The following is a 17,733-nucleotide window of genomic DNA, read 5'->3' on the forward strand; positions in this document are numbered from 1 at the left end:
GAGTAGAGTAGATCTCAATGAGTTCTTCAACAAGTATAGCTGCATCGATCCGGTCGACCTTCACTGCTTGTCTATAAGTACCGTCATGGCTTATATCTCTGTTCGTACGGCTGCATCGATCCGATCGAACTCCACTGCGACTCTGGTATAAGTTAGTTATCGACTCTTGTCTAGGTCAAAATAATAAGCTTGCTAGGAAAAATAAGCTTGCTATAAACTTGATTTAACTATGGTCTTTCTATTTATTTATTAATAAATGGCATTTTCTAAGGAAATTTATAGGGATAAAAATATGTAAAATATTGCTATGCAAATTTTTGTACAGTAGTATGGCACTAATGTGAAGCTAGGAAAAATATATAATCTGTTGCTTGACACTTTTCTATAGGGTTTTTCATTTTCACTAAAATAACCCTTGCTAGCTTGTCATTTTTGCATAGGATGTTATACATGTGCAAATGGTATGAAATTTTCACAGTAGCGTATTGTGAGCATTAGGAGTCTAATGTAATTTTCTGAGAATTTATTGTGCACATTTGGCATATGTTTATTATTTACCCTAATTATTTAATTAAATTAATAAAGATATTTAAATAATTAGATTGTGATTAACCATGATGTTTCCTATGGTTCTTATGATGCATAGTAACTGTTGATGTCAATGGTAAGGCTTAGAAGCCATTGATTGTCTGCAAATAACTAATTATCACTTTATAATTCAAATACAAGACTGCATGTATAGTTTTGATTGTGTGGATGATTTCATATGGATAATGGTCTTTTCTGTACAACTTGTTAATAACAAAGTTGTAGATAACTTACTAATCTACCTTGTGTTAAATTTTCACAGTCATAGGGCTTAGGGTTTTTGAGTTCTAGCTGTTACAAGTTTGCTGTCCGAAATGTTTGCTTTCTGGACAGATTTTATTGAACGATTTGTTTGCCCTATATAACTCTTGAATCACAGTAAGAGTATTAAAAGAGAGTTGTAGAAAATTTTATAAGCTTTCCAAAAAGTTCAAGATCACAGCATTTGGATAAGTAGAACTTCAGTTATGAGTAAAACAAATAGCTGTTGTTTTGTGGTATAGTAAATGAATTGTTGAAGTGTTTGATTAAGTAATCAAGAAGAGATATGCACATACTTAGTAAAATGTAATGCACTTGTTATTACTTTAACACCATGCTGTTAAGAATACTTACACGAATGCATTCATCATGTGTCATCATACTATACTTGTCAGCATATATGCATTCGCAATATCTTATACCATATTCATGCATCTAGGATCGACAGAGGAGATAATGTTGCTGGAGTTCAACGAAGGAGAGGAAGGGGACCAGCAGGAGATTCCTCAAGCCACAGCTCCCAAAGGCGAGGAGCAGACCCCAGAAGAGTTTCTGGAGTGCCCTGATCACCGCCCCACTTCCTTTCTGAAAGGCAAGCCCCGGAGCATTCTAAGTCTCCCAGTGTTTTATAAAATATTACTCGAGTCCTTTATGATTGATGTATTAGGTTATAAGAGTTGATTGGAACCACTTGATGCATATGATTTCCTTATCCAGAAATACTCCTTTAACCCTATGTAGGTCCAGGATTGAATATATGCTTAGCCATGCTTAGATCGGTAGAAGTCGGGTGATTTCCTGTCACCTGCGAGATATAGGTGGATACCGAAGCATGGTTGGCTATATTTGCTATCGTGGAAAAGAACCATGGAGTAATGTAAATCGAGGCCAGACGGAGTCTATGGTAGGTTGACTCATGTGATTCCGTCTGTGCCGATTAAGGACCATACCGTTGTTGGCACTTTTGACAAGATTGAACGCATGCCTATCACTTAGCTGTCTGGATAACTCATTCCAACCGCGAAGCCGAGTAGCTCAACTCAGGCCAGGCCCTGCTCTGTAAGAGTGCGCACTCTGGATGGTAGTAAGGATGTGTGGGGAAGCCAGACATGAGCCCAAGGGCAGGATAGTCCTAAACGTCTTGGCAGTTGGTTGTCCCTGATTGTGCGACGCTGGGCGAACCCACAACATGTCGACTTGAGTTGTACCAAAGGTGACCTTTGATCTGGTCCGCCTAGGTTTGTGTTAGTAATAAATTCCTAGCTGGTTGAAATCGATTCGAATCGCCGTCTCTCCCGGATAGTGAGAAACTTGGCTAGCCCCAACATTGTAGTAATTGTATTATGGAATATGATGGTTCGGATAAACATGGAATTACTATACCTGCTATGGTTACTATTGCATGCTCTTAAAATGATGTACCACATGCTTGGCACAGGATAGTTGCTAATTTAGAGATGGATAGTTATAAATAACTTGATAACGGAATTATAAGTGTATAACTAAGTTAATCGCTTTTTATGCAAATGTTGTCAAGCTATCTCCACTTATACAGCCTTGCATAATTCTTGGAGTCAATTTATTTCTAGTTCATGATGGGTAAGTCTAGCTGAGTACCTTCTCGTACTCAGGGTTTTATTTCCCATTGTTGCAGATGGCATAGTTTATCATGGTTATTGCAAGAGTTGCTTCTATCCCACTGTGGATGAGGAGTAAGCCTTGGGCAGGCTTCTTTATTAATCCCTCTACATGCTTTTGTGGATTATGATCGTATGTTGGCACTGTATTAAACTATGTTGACAAATGCTACTTTCAAACTTAATTTGCTTCCGCTATTATCTATCAAACTTGGTTTGTAGTAACTTTGTTTCATACTCTGATGATGGAAATGTATCTACGAACTTTATGTAATATGTGACATGTATGTTGAATCATGTACGATATTGGTTGTTGTGGATCATTTAATGAGACCCGTCGTGGTACTCGATAGACTACTGGGTTTATATGGGCTCAAGTATAATAGTGCGACCGCTTGCGGACTGCCATTGTACTTGTGCTCTTATAAATTGGTCGGTTCTACGATAAAACCAACCGCCGGTCTATCCATGCTCAAGATGCATATCATCATAATAAGATGGATCAGCGCTTAAAAAATAAAAGTGTTCATGATCAGTTTGGAAAATGAGTTGTTGACCAAGACTGGGCTGATTGTGAAGAGGAAGGCAACAAAAGAGAATATGTTTAGCAGGAAGGCCAATGGAGTCCGGGAGGTTGACAAGAAGCTAGAAGAGAAGGGTGCAATGCCTAAGGAATAAAGAGTTGGAACAGGCTTAGACATCCGGTAAACCTCAAGTATGGCGTACTAAGCAAACAACCGATACAAAGCAACCATCGACTAATATCCAAATGGCTTTTCTGTTGCCATCAGAATTTAGAGCTCCGGCAGATCAAGAAGTTTATTCAGATTTTGATGAATTGGAGTGTGAGGAGATAGTTGCCAAGTTGATGGTTGTACAACAAGCAATATTTGATAAACCAGTCAAGCATCGGCACTTAAAAGCTTTATATATGAAAGGTTTTGTTGATGGGAAGCCGATGAACAAGATGTTAGTGGACGGAGGTGCTTCTGTCAATCTTATGTCTTACACCACTTTTCGTAAACTTGGCAAAGGACCAGGAAATCCGATGGAGACTGACATGATGCTTAAGGACTTTGGAGGTAATGCATCTAAGACCCGGGGGCAATAAACATCGAACTAACAATCAGGAGCAAGACTCTGCTCACCACATTCTTCGTCATCGATGGAAAAGGGTCGTACAGTTTGCTCCTTGGTTGTGATTGGATTCATGCGAACTGCTGTATACCATCGACCATGCATCAGTGTTTGGTCCAATGGCATGGAGATGATGTCGAACTGGTTCGCGCTGATGAGTCTGTGAGCATCGCAACAGTCGATCCAGTCTTTTGGGAACTAGGAGACTTTGAATGCTTTTCTAGCAAATTATGGGAAGGAGACTTCATTAAAATCAGCAATGAAAGCCAACAACCGATACAAGCGATTGGCTCTGAGAGTTTGTTTTAGTGAATAGTCACGGATTCATGTCAGCCATTGGATTAAGGAAGAATAAGCATTGGTCCTAGAAATGGGCTTAGGCCAACGTATGTGCACGCTAAGTTGAATCATAATAGATCTATTAAAGGAGGTTCTGCTTTGCTTAATGGGATGCTTGACCTGGGTTGATCAATCGTTTAACCCTTGAAAAGTTCTACGGCAAAATATGTAAGGGGATGTTATCTTAGCATTTGATCAACACTTGATGGCCAATTCGTTCAGTCATCGGCTCTAATAGCCAATACTAGAGAGGTATCGCCTCTAGTTCAAAAAATGAAAATCTTCAAAAACAATAAAAGTCGATACGATACGTATCGCCTCTAGAGCAAGAAATAAAAACAAAGACTGTCATACACAAGGGCATTGCACTAAGACACATTCATAAAAGAATAGGAGTCTTTGTTCATTGGTTCTCCCTAAGTACAATCTAATCGAAGACTTTGTTCACCACATCTTGAGCGGATGTGATGTCCATGATGGCCTCCGCCGCTATGATGAATTCTTCTATCAAGTCCTCATGTTCCTCAGGACCGTCGCCCATTGGAAAACTAGTCTCCACGGCGTGGAGCTTGTACCCTATCTAAACTTGTGCCACAGTCAGCGCCACCGATGCGCTGTGATGAACACCGTGGAGGGCAATCTCCTGAACGTGGGCTGGGATGTCTTGGAGATGAGCATCAATGAGGGAACCCCGAGAATTGATGGCATCTGTGGCCGCGTTCGCCACTAGTTAGAGAGACTCCAACTACACCGTCTAGGCTGGCGATCATAGAAAACTATCAAGACAAAGGCAGTAGAAACCAAAATAGAAGCATTCATGGAACTCATCTTACCTACCACTGCAGCGTCAGACTCAGCCAGCCACACTCGAACGGCACTGCCCTCCTCCTTAGCCGCATTAAAGGCCACTTGGAAGATCCCTAGATGGATCTCAAGCTGGCCGTTTTTCCGAATCGCCTCAAAATAGTAGTCCTCCGCCACCCTCCATTCTTGGAAGAAGCGCCGGGCATCATCGCCGTTATACGAGTTGGAAGAGTCTGACGACGAAGTCGGCATGGAAGATGCAGTGTTAGAGGGCTTGCTGGCCCTAGGGATGGGACGAAGACTATCATTTAAGATGAACCTTTAAACAAGTTAGAACAGTTTGTTGTCACAAGATGTTGATCTCACCTCATGCGTCAGAGGCGCTGGTTCATTGGCATGTTCTCCTCTGGGACTTCCTCCGCCGCGCGCTTGCCGCGGTTCTCCTTGCCGGCCATGAAGTTGATCGGATCTACAGGAAGAGGGAAAGGCTGCTACAGAGTTCTGTGAGGGCAGAGAAAAGCAAAGGAACAGGAACAGTTGCAAGTGCGGATGTGTTCAAGGCCAGAGCCCTCGGCCAGTATTTGAAGCCACGGAACGTAGGGGTGGACACCTCGGGTCGTGCAAAAGGCAACCATAATTAATAGGAGGCGAAGCGTCACCTCACTAATACTAAAGAGAATACGGCGCCGGATGACTAAGGATAGAAGATCGAAGGTCTCTCTTAATAAAGGCCGTGTTTTCAGACCTAAATAGGATTAAGACCAAGAATCTGGAATTGGCTATTTTCAAAATCGGTTCTTTAGCTAGAACAAAGGTGATCAATCGACTATGACAGTTCTTTAGCCTCATGCCTATTCGAGTTCCCCTTGGCCAAAAGTGTTTCACGGTCAAAAGACTCCTCTAAGCCTGTGTCACCTTCAGGACCTGATCTTCAAAAATGGAGAAAGGTGACAAGACTCTGGAGAGGGCTTGGGATGGATTACCCTTGATGGCCAAGAGCAAAAGAGCTAATATGGTCACCTTATGAACTTGTGTATAGTCATAATACAGTCCCTTCTTGGGAAGTTCAAACTGGAGTGAGGCGCGTTATGTTGCAGAGTGATTTAGCAGCCAAAGTCTACAAGAATCTTGTGATGGGTGACTTAGAAGACTTGAGTTGCCTTCGGCTGCGTGCTCTTGAAAAACATTGAAGCCCATAAACTGAGGATTGCAAAATGTTACAATTAAAAGGTCAAGAATGAGCAATTTTTTGAAAGAGATTTGGTCTGGAGAGTAAAATTGCCGATCGGGTCAAAGGACAGCAAATCTGGCAAATGGTCACCTAATTGGGAAGGACCTTAATGGATCAAGCGTTGTGCACCTGGTAATACTTATATTTTGGAAACACTGAAAGGAGAAGAACAATTTGGTAGAGCAATCAAATGGGGAATATTTAAAAGAATATTACCCTAACGTTTGGATTAATACTTGACAACCAATTTGCTCGGTTGTCGGCTCTAGTAGCCGATACTAGAAGGGTATCGCTTCTAGTGTGAAAATAAACCCAAAGGGGTAAAAGCCGGTACAATGTGTATCGCCCGCAGGAGCAAAGCAAACACGGACAAAGTGGTGCATATAGTATGAAGTACCAAACAAAAGAAAAAATCACTCAAGACGGGGAAATTGTTTGCTAATATCACCTATTACAAACTACGGGCCATAAAACACTTTGGCTACTATATCATCGGCCTAGGAGATAAAGGCTACAGAGTTAGCAGCACTGAAGAAATCCTTAATCAGGCGTTCATAATCCCTAGGGTGTGCTACGGCTAGAAAACCATGGGAGAGGAAATGAAGTTCGTGGCTAGAATGGGCTTGCGTAGAAGCCAACGCCATGGCGGCACCATGGCGAACGCCATGCAGAGTGACATCCCTAACATGGTTCTGGATGTCGTGCAGGTGAACCACCAGGATGACACCCCTAGTGTTGATGAATCCTGCCGCATGCTCCGCAGCCAATCGGAGGCTCTCCAGTTGGGCAGACAAATCTAAAAAGATTCAAAGGGGAGATGATCATAATCTTGAGGATGAAATTGAAAGGAAGCAAAGGTTATGACAGATATCTCACCCATGATTCTAGCCTTGGCCTTGGCCAACCTATCCTCCACTGAATCAGCCTTGGGAGGTGATTGACATCGAACCATGGCTAGAGCCGATTCTGCAAGGGAGAGACATTCAGCGAGACCCTGGCCATGCCGATCAATGGAGGCAAGTAGATCATCATTGTCAATCTACCTCCTTTGATAACAAGGGAGTTGGCAATGAGTTGTTAATGAAGAGGACCCTAAAGGCTAAATAGAGTTGGCCCTATCGCCTAAGGCAGTGGGGGCATCACGAGTTGCACCCTCCTAACAATGAAGGCGCTGACGCGATGATGTAGGTCCATTGAGGGCCTCCTTAGCAAACCTCTTACTATTCTCCATGATCTCAAACCTACAGAGAAGCAAGAACTATACTAAGGACGCAGAAGGTTTGAGATGAAGCGAGTTGTTTTTCAATCCCTAGCCGTGGCCCGTATATATAGCCCGGGAAGGCGAGGAGATAGATTTCGTCGGGGGTGTGAAATTGAAATCAGATACGGAAACAGATCGATGCTTCGGAAATTCAGGGGACAGATAACGAGGAGACAACAGATTCAGACTTATTGCTTCCCCAAGTTACAGAATATCATGGGATGGAACCAAAGATTTACATTGACCAGCAATCAGCCCACCAAGGTTTCGTTGGATTGAAGGGAATCCGAATCCCTAAAGGGCCAAAAGTTATCATAAAACGAGTCACATCGGCCCATTAATAAAATTATGACAGAGAAGGGGAGAAGCCGCCTGCCCAACAAATGCCCAGTTGATTTCTCGATGACTGGGAAACCGTTGGAAAGAAGCTTGTGGCTTTCCTAGTGGTCATTTGATTGAGCAAACAAGGGGAAGGTGTCCACACATTTTAGCCCTTACAAATAGTAGAACAGCTCTGTGAGCATGGAGAGAAGACCCAGGCAATATCACAAGGATTCTTCTAACCGCAGTAGCTGATTCTCTTGCTCGACAAGGTGCTAAGATGAGTGACACAATCACCCTATGCGCAAGAATTCTTCTAACCGCTCAAGGTCTTCGTAGCAAAAAGATAGACCATGAAGGGTCCGCGCGGAGTCAGAAGCACTCGAGGCGGCATATGGAAGAGAAACATAGCTGGATTGTTGAATTGCTCTCACCAGGGTCAGATAAACATTTTATAGCTGGCCTAGAAGGATAAATCCAAGTGCCCGTGAAGCAATGATGCTCTCATAAAAGTTTTGAGGCATGGGCTCATGAGCTGACATAGACAGCGACAAACAGTACCCTAGATCAAGATTCTCTACCCGTGACAACAGACCAATTGGGGATACATACATGATAATTTTAGAATAAAATTACTTTTATCCCAAAATTGTGGGGCATGTGTTTACATCAAAATTTGGAAGAAGAGTCATAGGGACTTAACAGCTCCCAAGATCATGTCATCAAGGGATCAATTGCGTGTAGATCGGAATTAGCTGATTCGAATGCAACACTGGAATCAGCTTTCTTCAGGTAGCGTCAGCAGATAACGACAAATGCTACGATTGGCGCCGGGACAAAGCATGTTGGACTCTACAAAAAAGGAAAGATTAGAGTCCAAGTTATCTTAAATTAGGAATGTTTTCTCTAGGGTCAAAGATTGTGATGAGTCGTGCTTAGATAGGGGTCATGCGCAGGTCCCGGGTATAAATATAAAAGCCCGGCTATTGTAAAAAACACAAATCAATCAAATACAAGATATTTACATTTTCAGCTCTGGCCACCTCTTAGGAGTAGGAGTAGAGTAGATCTCGGTGAGTTCTTCAGCAAGTACGGTTGCATCGATCTAGTCGACCTCCACTGCTTGTCTGTAAGTACCGTCATGGCTTATACCTCTGTACGTACGGCTGCATCGATCCGGTCGACCTCCACTGCTCGAACTAGATTAAGGTCAAGTTATTGGCTCTATCTAAGGGTGGTGTTCCTTTGGATAGATTCATTAAGTTACTGATATTGCTTATTGCTTCCATTATTTATTTAATTATAGCAATATCACTTCGCTAGATTGGGATTGATTTAGATCGGCCTTATATCCTTTTTAACCCATCGTTTATTAATCTAAACTGATCTAATCCGCACTTTCTTGCATGTGTAGTAACATTTCTGTTTACACCAAAATTTGGAAGAAGAGTCGTAGGGACTTAAAAACTCCCAAGATCATGTCATCAAGGGATCAATTGCATGCAGATCGGAATCAGCTAATTTGAATGCAACACTGGAATCGGCTTTCTTTAGGTAGCGCCAGCAGATAACAACAAAGGCTATGATCGGCGCCGGGACAAAGCATGTTGGACTCTACAAAAAAGGAAAGATTAGAGTCCAAGTTATCTTAAATTAGGAATGTTTTCTCTAGGGTCAAAGATTGTGACGAGCCGTTCTTAGATAAGAGTCATGCATAGGTCCTGGGTATAAATATCAAAGCCCAGCTATTGTAAAAAACACACAATCAATCAAATACAAGTTATTTACTTTTTTCGGCTCTGGCCACCCCTTAGGAGTAGGAGTAGAGTAGATCCCGATGAGTTCTTCAGCAAGTATAGCTGCATCGATCCGGTTGACCTCCACTGCTTGTCTATAAGTACCGTCATGGTTTATACCTCTATTCGTATGGCTGCATCGATCCGATCGACCTCCACTGCGACTCTAGTATAAGTTAGTTATCGACTCTTGTCTAGGTCAAGTATGGCTGCATCAATCCAGTCGACCTCCACTGCTCGAACTAGATTAAGGTCAAGTTATCGGCTCTATCTAAGGGTGGCGTTCCTTTGGATAGATTCATTAAGTTACCGATATTGCTTATTGCTTCCATTATTTATTTAATTATAGCAATATCACTTCGCCCAATTGGGATTGATTTAGATTGGCCTTATATTCTTTTTAACCCATCATTTGTTAATCTAAACTGATCTAATCCGCACTTTAAACGATGAGTTATGTTTTATCGACTGTTTTATATCAATCTTGATCGTGCATAGCGTGCGGTCAAGGCATCTCTGATCTTGAGTAGATCTATTGGCTAGCGAAAACTGTTCCATGGCCCGTTATCACGGCCTGTGTGATTCTGCCTCACGCCCCACTGTTAGCACCATGGAGTGGAGATCGTTATTTGATAGATCTGTTCCTAAAAGGGCATGACCTTGACTGTGCGCTATGCCTGAATTGGCTATTTTAGCCGATATCGAGCGCTTTCACGAACAGTCCACATTACGAGATCATTGAAGTAAAGATATGTTCAAAGATGTGTTAGCCCCATGATCTTATTATTGTATTATGGCCTGCATGATTCTGCCTCATGCCCCACTAATATTAGTAATAAGTTAGGGTCATCGAGTCTATTATTGTTTCTACGGCCTGCATGATTCTACCTCATACCCCACTGGTCATAGCGATAGATGAGATCTAATATGTTCATTAGATTTATCTTTATTAAATGGTTGAATGATGATGAGTTGTTTCTTTCATAAAAATGGGTTCGATTACTTGCAGTCATTGGCTTAGCATGAACAAATTACTGTTGACATCTTATTGCCATTGACCAATATTTGTCTAAATAATAATATTCATCCTGAATGATAACCAATTCTTCTTACACAACCCCATGAGCTTTAACTGATTCATTGTTATGAATATGCTGGAATCGACTATTTAGTCGATCTCCTTTCATATCGGCTCTTAGAGCCTCACATTCGGGACTGTTTGGCAACACCGGCATGTTCCACCCTAAATTACTGATAAACTTTCTCTCCTTGTCAATTGTAGGGTCAAATTGACTGGCACGTCTCGGGAGGAGTGTGCAGGATCGACCATCCCTACGCTAAAGCTAGGCGGATCTCCAACTCCATCGAGTGGACAAAATTCTGTGTTGACAATTTCAACACCAATGGCTCCTGTTTGTTCCCCAAAAAAACACCAATGGCTCCTCTATAGTAGTGATATATTATCCATCGTGATCTCTTCCGCAACTCCGCTTGTTTTCTGTCCTTCCCTGAGCCCTCCCATTCCCACTATAGATCTAAAATTGCTAGGAACATGTGGTTGCCTTCTCCAAACCTTCTTCACTCTTAGCCACCGCCATGGTGAAGGGCGAGCCTTCTACAAAGTGTGCATGGGAGGGGGATGACACCATGCCCGTAGTGAAGGAGGATGACGCCATGCCCATGTTGAATCAAGATGAAGCTCTGGTGGATCCCTTTGGAGATAGAGACGATTGGGCCATTGGCATCATGTGTAAGGCTTTCTTGAAGATCAGACATGTGCTACAAAACACCAGGGTGGGCACCCTCAACCCACCTTGGGAAGAAAAGGTGAGCAGTTACATCTTCATTTTTCACCAACTCACCGATGTCCTAGAAGAACTGCCAGCTTACCTGAATAAGAATCGTGTAGACAATGCGGAGTACATCCTCACCTGCTACCGAAGCCAGATAGATGGCTTCGACACTAGCATCATGATATAGGGAATCAGCACCGCCCACAACACCAAGAAGCACTAGCGCAACCTGGTTTGTGCCGATGCTAAGCAGGTGACCAACCGCATCACCGCTGATGAGCAAAAGGGACTCATGTCTATAGAGTTGGAGGAGGAGGACGTTGATACCAACAACGAGGATGAGGACGAGGACAGTGATACCAACGACAAGTAGAGGAGTAAATAAAGTTCCATTTGATGTATCTCATGTTGCATTTGATGTATCTTCCTTATGTTGGGAGTACGGATGGAGTACATATTGTTACTCTTTCCTTATGTTGTTACTCTTCCTTATGTATCTTCCCTTGCATTTTATATCAGACACGTTCAAATATACATATGTTTTAATTTGTGAAGTCTGATTTGCATGTATGTGTTTACTTTTGTTGAACTTTGTATTAGGTGGGTTAAACTCTGTTGACCATGGTGTAGATCAGGTCCTTTGATCAATTTTTAGCCAGTTTCTAGCCCCTGTTGGTTGGTTTTGTCTGCAGGTTTCTTCTGGTACTCTTTCTAATCTGTAGTATGGTAAACATGCATAATGGAATTCATCCGATCAAGTCTCGCATCGTAAATTTTACAGCACACATAGCTATTCAAATTTTACAGCACACGCAAGAAAGTATGAGCGTCGTAAATTTGACCAGGCCGGACATATCTCATGTTATACAGGGAAACCTATTTCATATGAATACATCCGTTGAATCCCTAAAGGAAAGAAATAAAATTAAAACTAGTTACATGTTTGGCCCGTTCAAATTTACACTGCTTTGACTATCAGGCAAGCAAATAGTTTACAAGAAACATGTAAACGTCATTTCATTGAATATACTAGAGGGAAGTGGTTGGGGGGAAAGTTGTGATCATTTGTTGTAGAGTACACATCCATGGTATGGTAACTACTTGCCATCTATAAGCATGGCTTTGGTTAGTGTCAATCGATGGAAGGGGAAAGCCACTCATGACTACTACTACTACTACTACGAGATCAAATGTGTTGCATTCAGGCTTTTTTTGCAAACGCAATAAAATCTAAGAATGAAGCGAATACGATAGGAAAGCTGGACACAAGAAGTGAATCGAGAAAAAGAGCTTTTGACCACCATGACATGCTTGAGACTTGAATGCCTGGTGCATCGAGGGGTAGACTAATTGCTATGACACTCTACAGTCCTATGAGATCAAATACACAGCGACCAGACTTTCTTGTGTTTGCAGTAAAAGTCAACAGCTTTGGCTCCTCTGTTTTACGTTAGATCGAGGCAAGACTTGTTCAGATGAAGTCCTCGCTACATGGTTCTTTCAAGTTCAACAAATTTTATCAAAGACATGAGTTGGCTTTACAAAGATCAAAGGCACTCACGAATGTTTAGCAAATTAAGTTTCAGATCAAAGACAACTAGAAAGAAATCTGCATCGAAAAGAAACTAGCTACAAAATGACCAAACAACTTGAGCTATACCATGCTCAACTGAGTTTAACCCACCTAATACAAAGTGCAGCAAAAGTTCACACAGACATGCATGCAAATAAGAGTTCACATATTCGCAAGGGCATCCCACAGATCAAACCTAGTCATGACTATGAGTACTACTAGTACGTCCCACTGATCAAAGGTCAAGGTGGGCGTGCACGATCTTGTCCACGTCCACCTTTGCTAATATGGCATTGGTGGCTAGCTCGAAACTCTCAACCAGATCGACGATGTCATCGTCCTTCGATTCCGGTGGAAAACCCTGCTCCACCACCCGGACGTTAACCGCTGCACCAATCTAAAGCTAGGCAGCAGCCAGCGCCACAACAGCCCCTTGATGAACAACTTCGGTCACCATGACTTGAAGGTGGGCCGGTAGGGCTTGGAACGGCTCCTCTGCGGTGAACAAATTATCCACTGCTCGCATGGGGAAGCCCGAGTTAATGGTGGCTTGCACGCACAGGATGAGGGTATCAACCCATGTCCTTAGATCTACAAGAAGGTTCATCATATTTTGGCCCTGCTTTTGGTGGATCTCCTAGTTGACTTGCACCTTGGAGACCTCAGTTCTGGAAAAATGAAGTGCGACGCGCATGGCGTCTAGCTCAACGCGTAGCATCTCGGTGTTCAGCCTGGTCGATGACAAATCCGCTTGGGCCTTGTGGTAATCCTTCAATAATTGACTATACTCTATGTCGTCTAAGGATTCATGCTCTTCTGACGATTTGCTTACTTCATAACTAGAGGGCTGTGCAGGGACAGATGGGCTCGGCGGTGGCAAGTGGCAACAGGACGACTCTCTGGTACCACAGGGGGAAAGCCCCATGACTAGGGATGGCATCGCCATGGAGGAAGCACTGCACAATGCAAGCCAAGTTCAAGCCCATATAGGATATGCGGGAGAGCAATCTGATTGAGAAGGCAAACAACTTTTACCGAACTAACCTGCGCAGCATGGCATGGAATTGCGGGTGGCTGCCTCCATCGGGGGATGCCTCATGGGGCCACTTTCGGAGTGAGACCATGAACAAAGAACCAGGCTCCAAGGACAACGAGGCTCGGGTTGCCATAACGCCCATGTTCTCTTGTTGAGCTAGTAGGCAAATTCCAAATACTAGTAAAATTAAATAGTATGAACACAAATACTAGTGTGAGCATTGCTCGCATACTCTAGTTAAATGAAGATAAACAACATGAATAGCGGTACGGTGATGATCCACCTCCAAAGGGGAACTAGCGGGTGAGAGACCACGCCGATGAGAGCTCTATCTATTGGTGGAGGATTGCTGGTGTGGAAGGCCTCTAGGGCCTCCCCATCGACAGAATACCTCGTTGGCTCCCCCATGGTCTTGGTAGGAGGCATCTACGGCATAGTAAGGTGCAAGATGAAGGCTTTGGGATGGAATCAGGAGCTCTGGAGAGAGAAGGCAACAAGTGTATAACCTTCCCTCTCGCCCCTTGTCTCTATTTGCTTGGGTGGGTGGTGGGGCCTCACCCCATCACATCAATGTGGTGGGCCAAAAGCGATGTCCCTTGCTATAACAGGCTGCTGACGCCACCCAAGCACGCGTGCCTGCGTGAGAATGCAGGACCACGTCATTTGGGTAGTCAAGATTTCAGATGGCCGGACCTTGTGTGATCCCATGAAGTATAAAAATTCTAAATAAAAATAATCTTTGATGCATGGTTCTTAAAAGTTCAAATCTTATCAAATACACAAAAATAAGATGAGTTGGGTTCAACACAAATCAAAGCCACTCTGTAGGCAATAGTTTTACTCACAACTCTATACTATATTATGTCTGACGAGATGAAATGTGTTGCATCAGACTTTGTTACAAGCGTAGTAAAATATTAGAGTGAAGCGAATGCGGCAGGAAAGCTGGACACAAGAAGTGAATCGAGAAAAAGAGCTTCTGACACGCTTGAGACTTGAATGCCTGGTGCAGTTATGATAGGTCTTTTCTGTACTTATTTGATTCCAATCCAAGTAGTCATAGCAGTAGAGGGGCAGACTGAAGAGTGAAGAGTGAGATGTGTCCAGCTCGGTCAGATTTGGTCTATCGGCAGTAAAGTCGGAGTGAGTTAATTCCCAACTAGTACTTGCATCACCATTACTTGCACTTCTCCATCTTCGACTGGCCTATTTAACCCAGGTCTAGATGCACCTCTTGGGCTCAATCCACACACTCTTAAATCTACACACTCATGAGCCAATCATCTTTCTTCATCACCTACAGGTGCTGGTGCAAGTTTTACGAGGTGCTCCTTCTCCATCCTTTGCGGAGTGCTGCCGTTGAACAGGAGCTTGACCTAGATGATTGTAGATCTTCTTGCAGATCTTGTGTTAATAGAAGATCTGTAATCATCTGGTTTTCTCATGTTTAGGGGCTCCATACTCGATTGGGGTGCTTCAAGTTTGCGAGGTGCACATTCTTCAAGATTGGGTGCTTAGAGCATCTCCAAGAGTTTCTAATAATTAGCCAATTAGTTGTGTTATTAGTCCATACCTATTTGTATCAGTGGCTCCTTTGCTCTGCATTAGACTGAGGCGACACTTGCTCATCGCTGCAAGGTTCTTATAAGTTCAACAAAGATATTTCATAATTAATCTAATGATATTTATTTGATATCATAAATAATGAAAATACATTTTGCAAGATTCAAGAGAGATATTTTGTAATTAATCTAATAATATTCAACAAGAACCATCATCGCATATACACATGGACAGCAGAAAAGTTCATGTCATCCCTACCCTTGCCATTCGGTAAAGTCTGGCCTATGTTGTTTCTCAGTGGCCAGACAATCCTACGCGCCGACCCAGATTTAAAAACAGGGCCCAAACTTAAAATTGTAAACAACATAGTAACAAGCATCACAGGAAAACAAGAAAAAGCGAGACTTGCTCGTTTGAACTTGTCACTGCCATGGTTCTTGCAAGTTCAACAAATTTTATCTAATATATACAAATAAGAGGAGAGCAGTGCCATCCCACTACTCAATGTCATCCAACTACTACCAAGACATACTAGTTCTAACTACAGATGATTAACATGACTTCATACTAGTTCTAACTACTGATATGTCCCACAGATCAAGGGTTGAGGCGGGTGTGTAGGATCTGCTCCAAGTTTAGCTTCTCTAAGATTCCGTTGGCGGCTGGACAGAGACTATTGATGAGATCATCGATCTCATTGTTGTTCGATCCTAGTGGAAAACCCAGCTCCACCACCTAGACGTTCACTGCCTCACCAAACTGTAGCTGGGCAGCGGCCAGCGCCATGGCAGCCGCTTGACGAATGGCTTTGGACACCACGATCGCCTTGTCTTCTCGCGCCTAGGCGACTTCCTACTAGGCCACGACAAGTGCGGCGCGCGCTACCACCAAGTCATCGAGCAACATGTCGGTGTGTAGCCTAGACGCACACAACAATGCTCGGCCCTCGTGGTAATGCTTTAATAACTTATGATATTTTTTGTCGCCTAAAGATTCGCCCACTTCAGAACTAGAGGGCTTTGTGGGGACAGACGGGCTTAGCGACGCCGAACGGCGACAGGATGACTCTCCAGCGCCACCGGTGGGAAGCCCCATGATGGGGGTGGTGCCACCATGGAGGAATCACTACACAATGCAAGACAAGTTCAAGCCCAGATGATAAGGGGGAGAGTAATCATATTTAGAAGGAAAAGGATTAACCAATCTTACCAGTGCCGCATGGCACGAAATCACCGGTGGCTGCCCCCACTGGTGATCCAGCTTGTAACATCCCAGGTGTTTGTACCCCTGTTAGGCAGTGGGTTTGAGCTCAAACATGACATGTTAAGTGGTGATGAAGGTGTCAAGATCAAATCCACAAGAGTGAGCTCCAACCTAAACTTGGACAACACACCCTTACTTACATGTGGACCATTGTTAAGATTATGCAAGAGTAATGTTAAACATGCTTATTTCATATGCATTACATCACCATGCATCCATCTTGACCAATAGAAAAGTTTCATGAAGTTTGGAATCAAAAGGTCACATGGAATGCCAAATCGTATTCTTGCTTAGATTGCTTTAGTAGGTGAATGGGAACATGGGATGTCAACTAAACCTTGCTACCTTGCCCAAATGACTCTAATTAAACTCTACAAGAAAAGTTATGAAGGGGTCATGTTGAGCAAAAGTCAAGAAAATGCCTCAATCGGTCTAAAACTCTAATTTGAGCTTTACCGCGATGCTATCTTGACCTATGTTGACCAATCACTTAGAGTGCTTGCATGGATTTGCACCTTAAATAAAAGTTGAAGTTTGAGTGGAGTAGAACAAACTTTGTTTTTGTACCAAGAGCCAAATCAGCTTGGAACTAAGTCAAACAGAGGCTTGAAGATTGAATCAACTGCTGTCTTAGGCTCCCGGTAATTTTTTCTAAGTCCCTGAAGTGACAGCAGCAAGTTAACTTCTTTGCGACATTTTATCGTCCAAATTCATATGGTAGCTTGATTGGATTAATTAATATGTGTTGAAGTACACTTTGAGAAAGAAACAACCAAACAAATCTCTCCAGATTTGGAGCTCATTTGGACCTTCAAAATTAATTCCCAAAACTGCTAGTTTCTGGGTAATCGTGGAACTTGGACTGAATATTCTGAATCTGGTTTTTAGTTTTGAAGTACCCTGCTTTGGGAATTAATATCTCACAAACCATTTTGATTTGGACCAAACTCCTTTAATCAAAGTTGTAGTACTCGTGTAGCTTTGTCACACGGTGCAATTGGTTGAACAAATCACTAACCGGTTTGAGAGATATGAAGGGGAGAAAATAGAGTTTCAGCTTGTATTTTTGAGGTGGTTTTGATCTGTTCATTTAGATTTTGGAATAGGGAACCACATCGTGGCGACCATGC

The sequence above is a fragment of the Miscanthus floridulus genome, chromosome 5, assembly GCF_019320115.1.
Source record: "Miscanthus floridulus cultivar M001 chromosome 5, ASM1932011v1, whole genome shotgun sequence".
Taxonomy (NCBI): Eukaryota; Viridiplantae; Streptophyta; class Magnoliopsida; order Poales; family Poaceae; genus Miscanthus; species Miscanthus floridulus.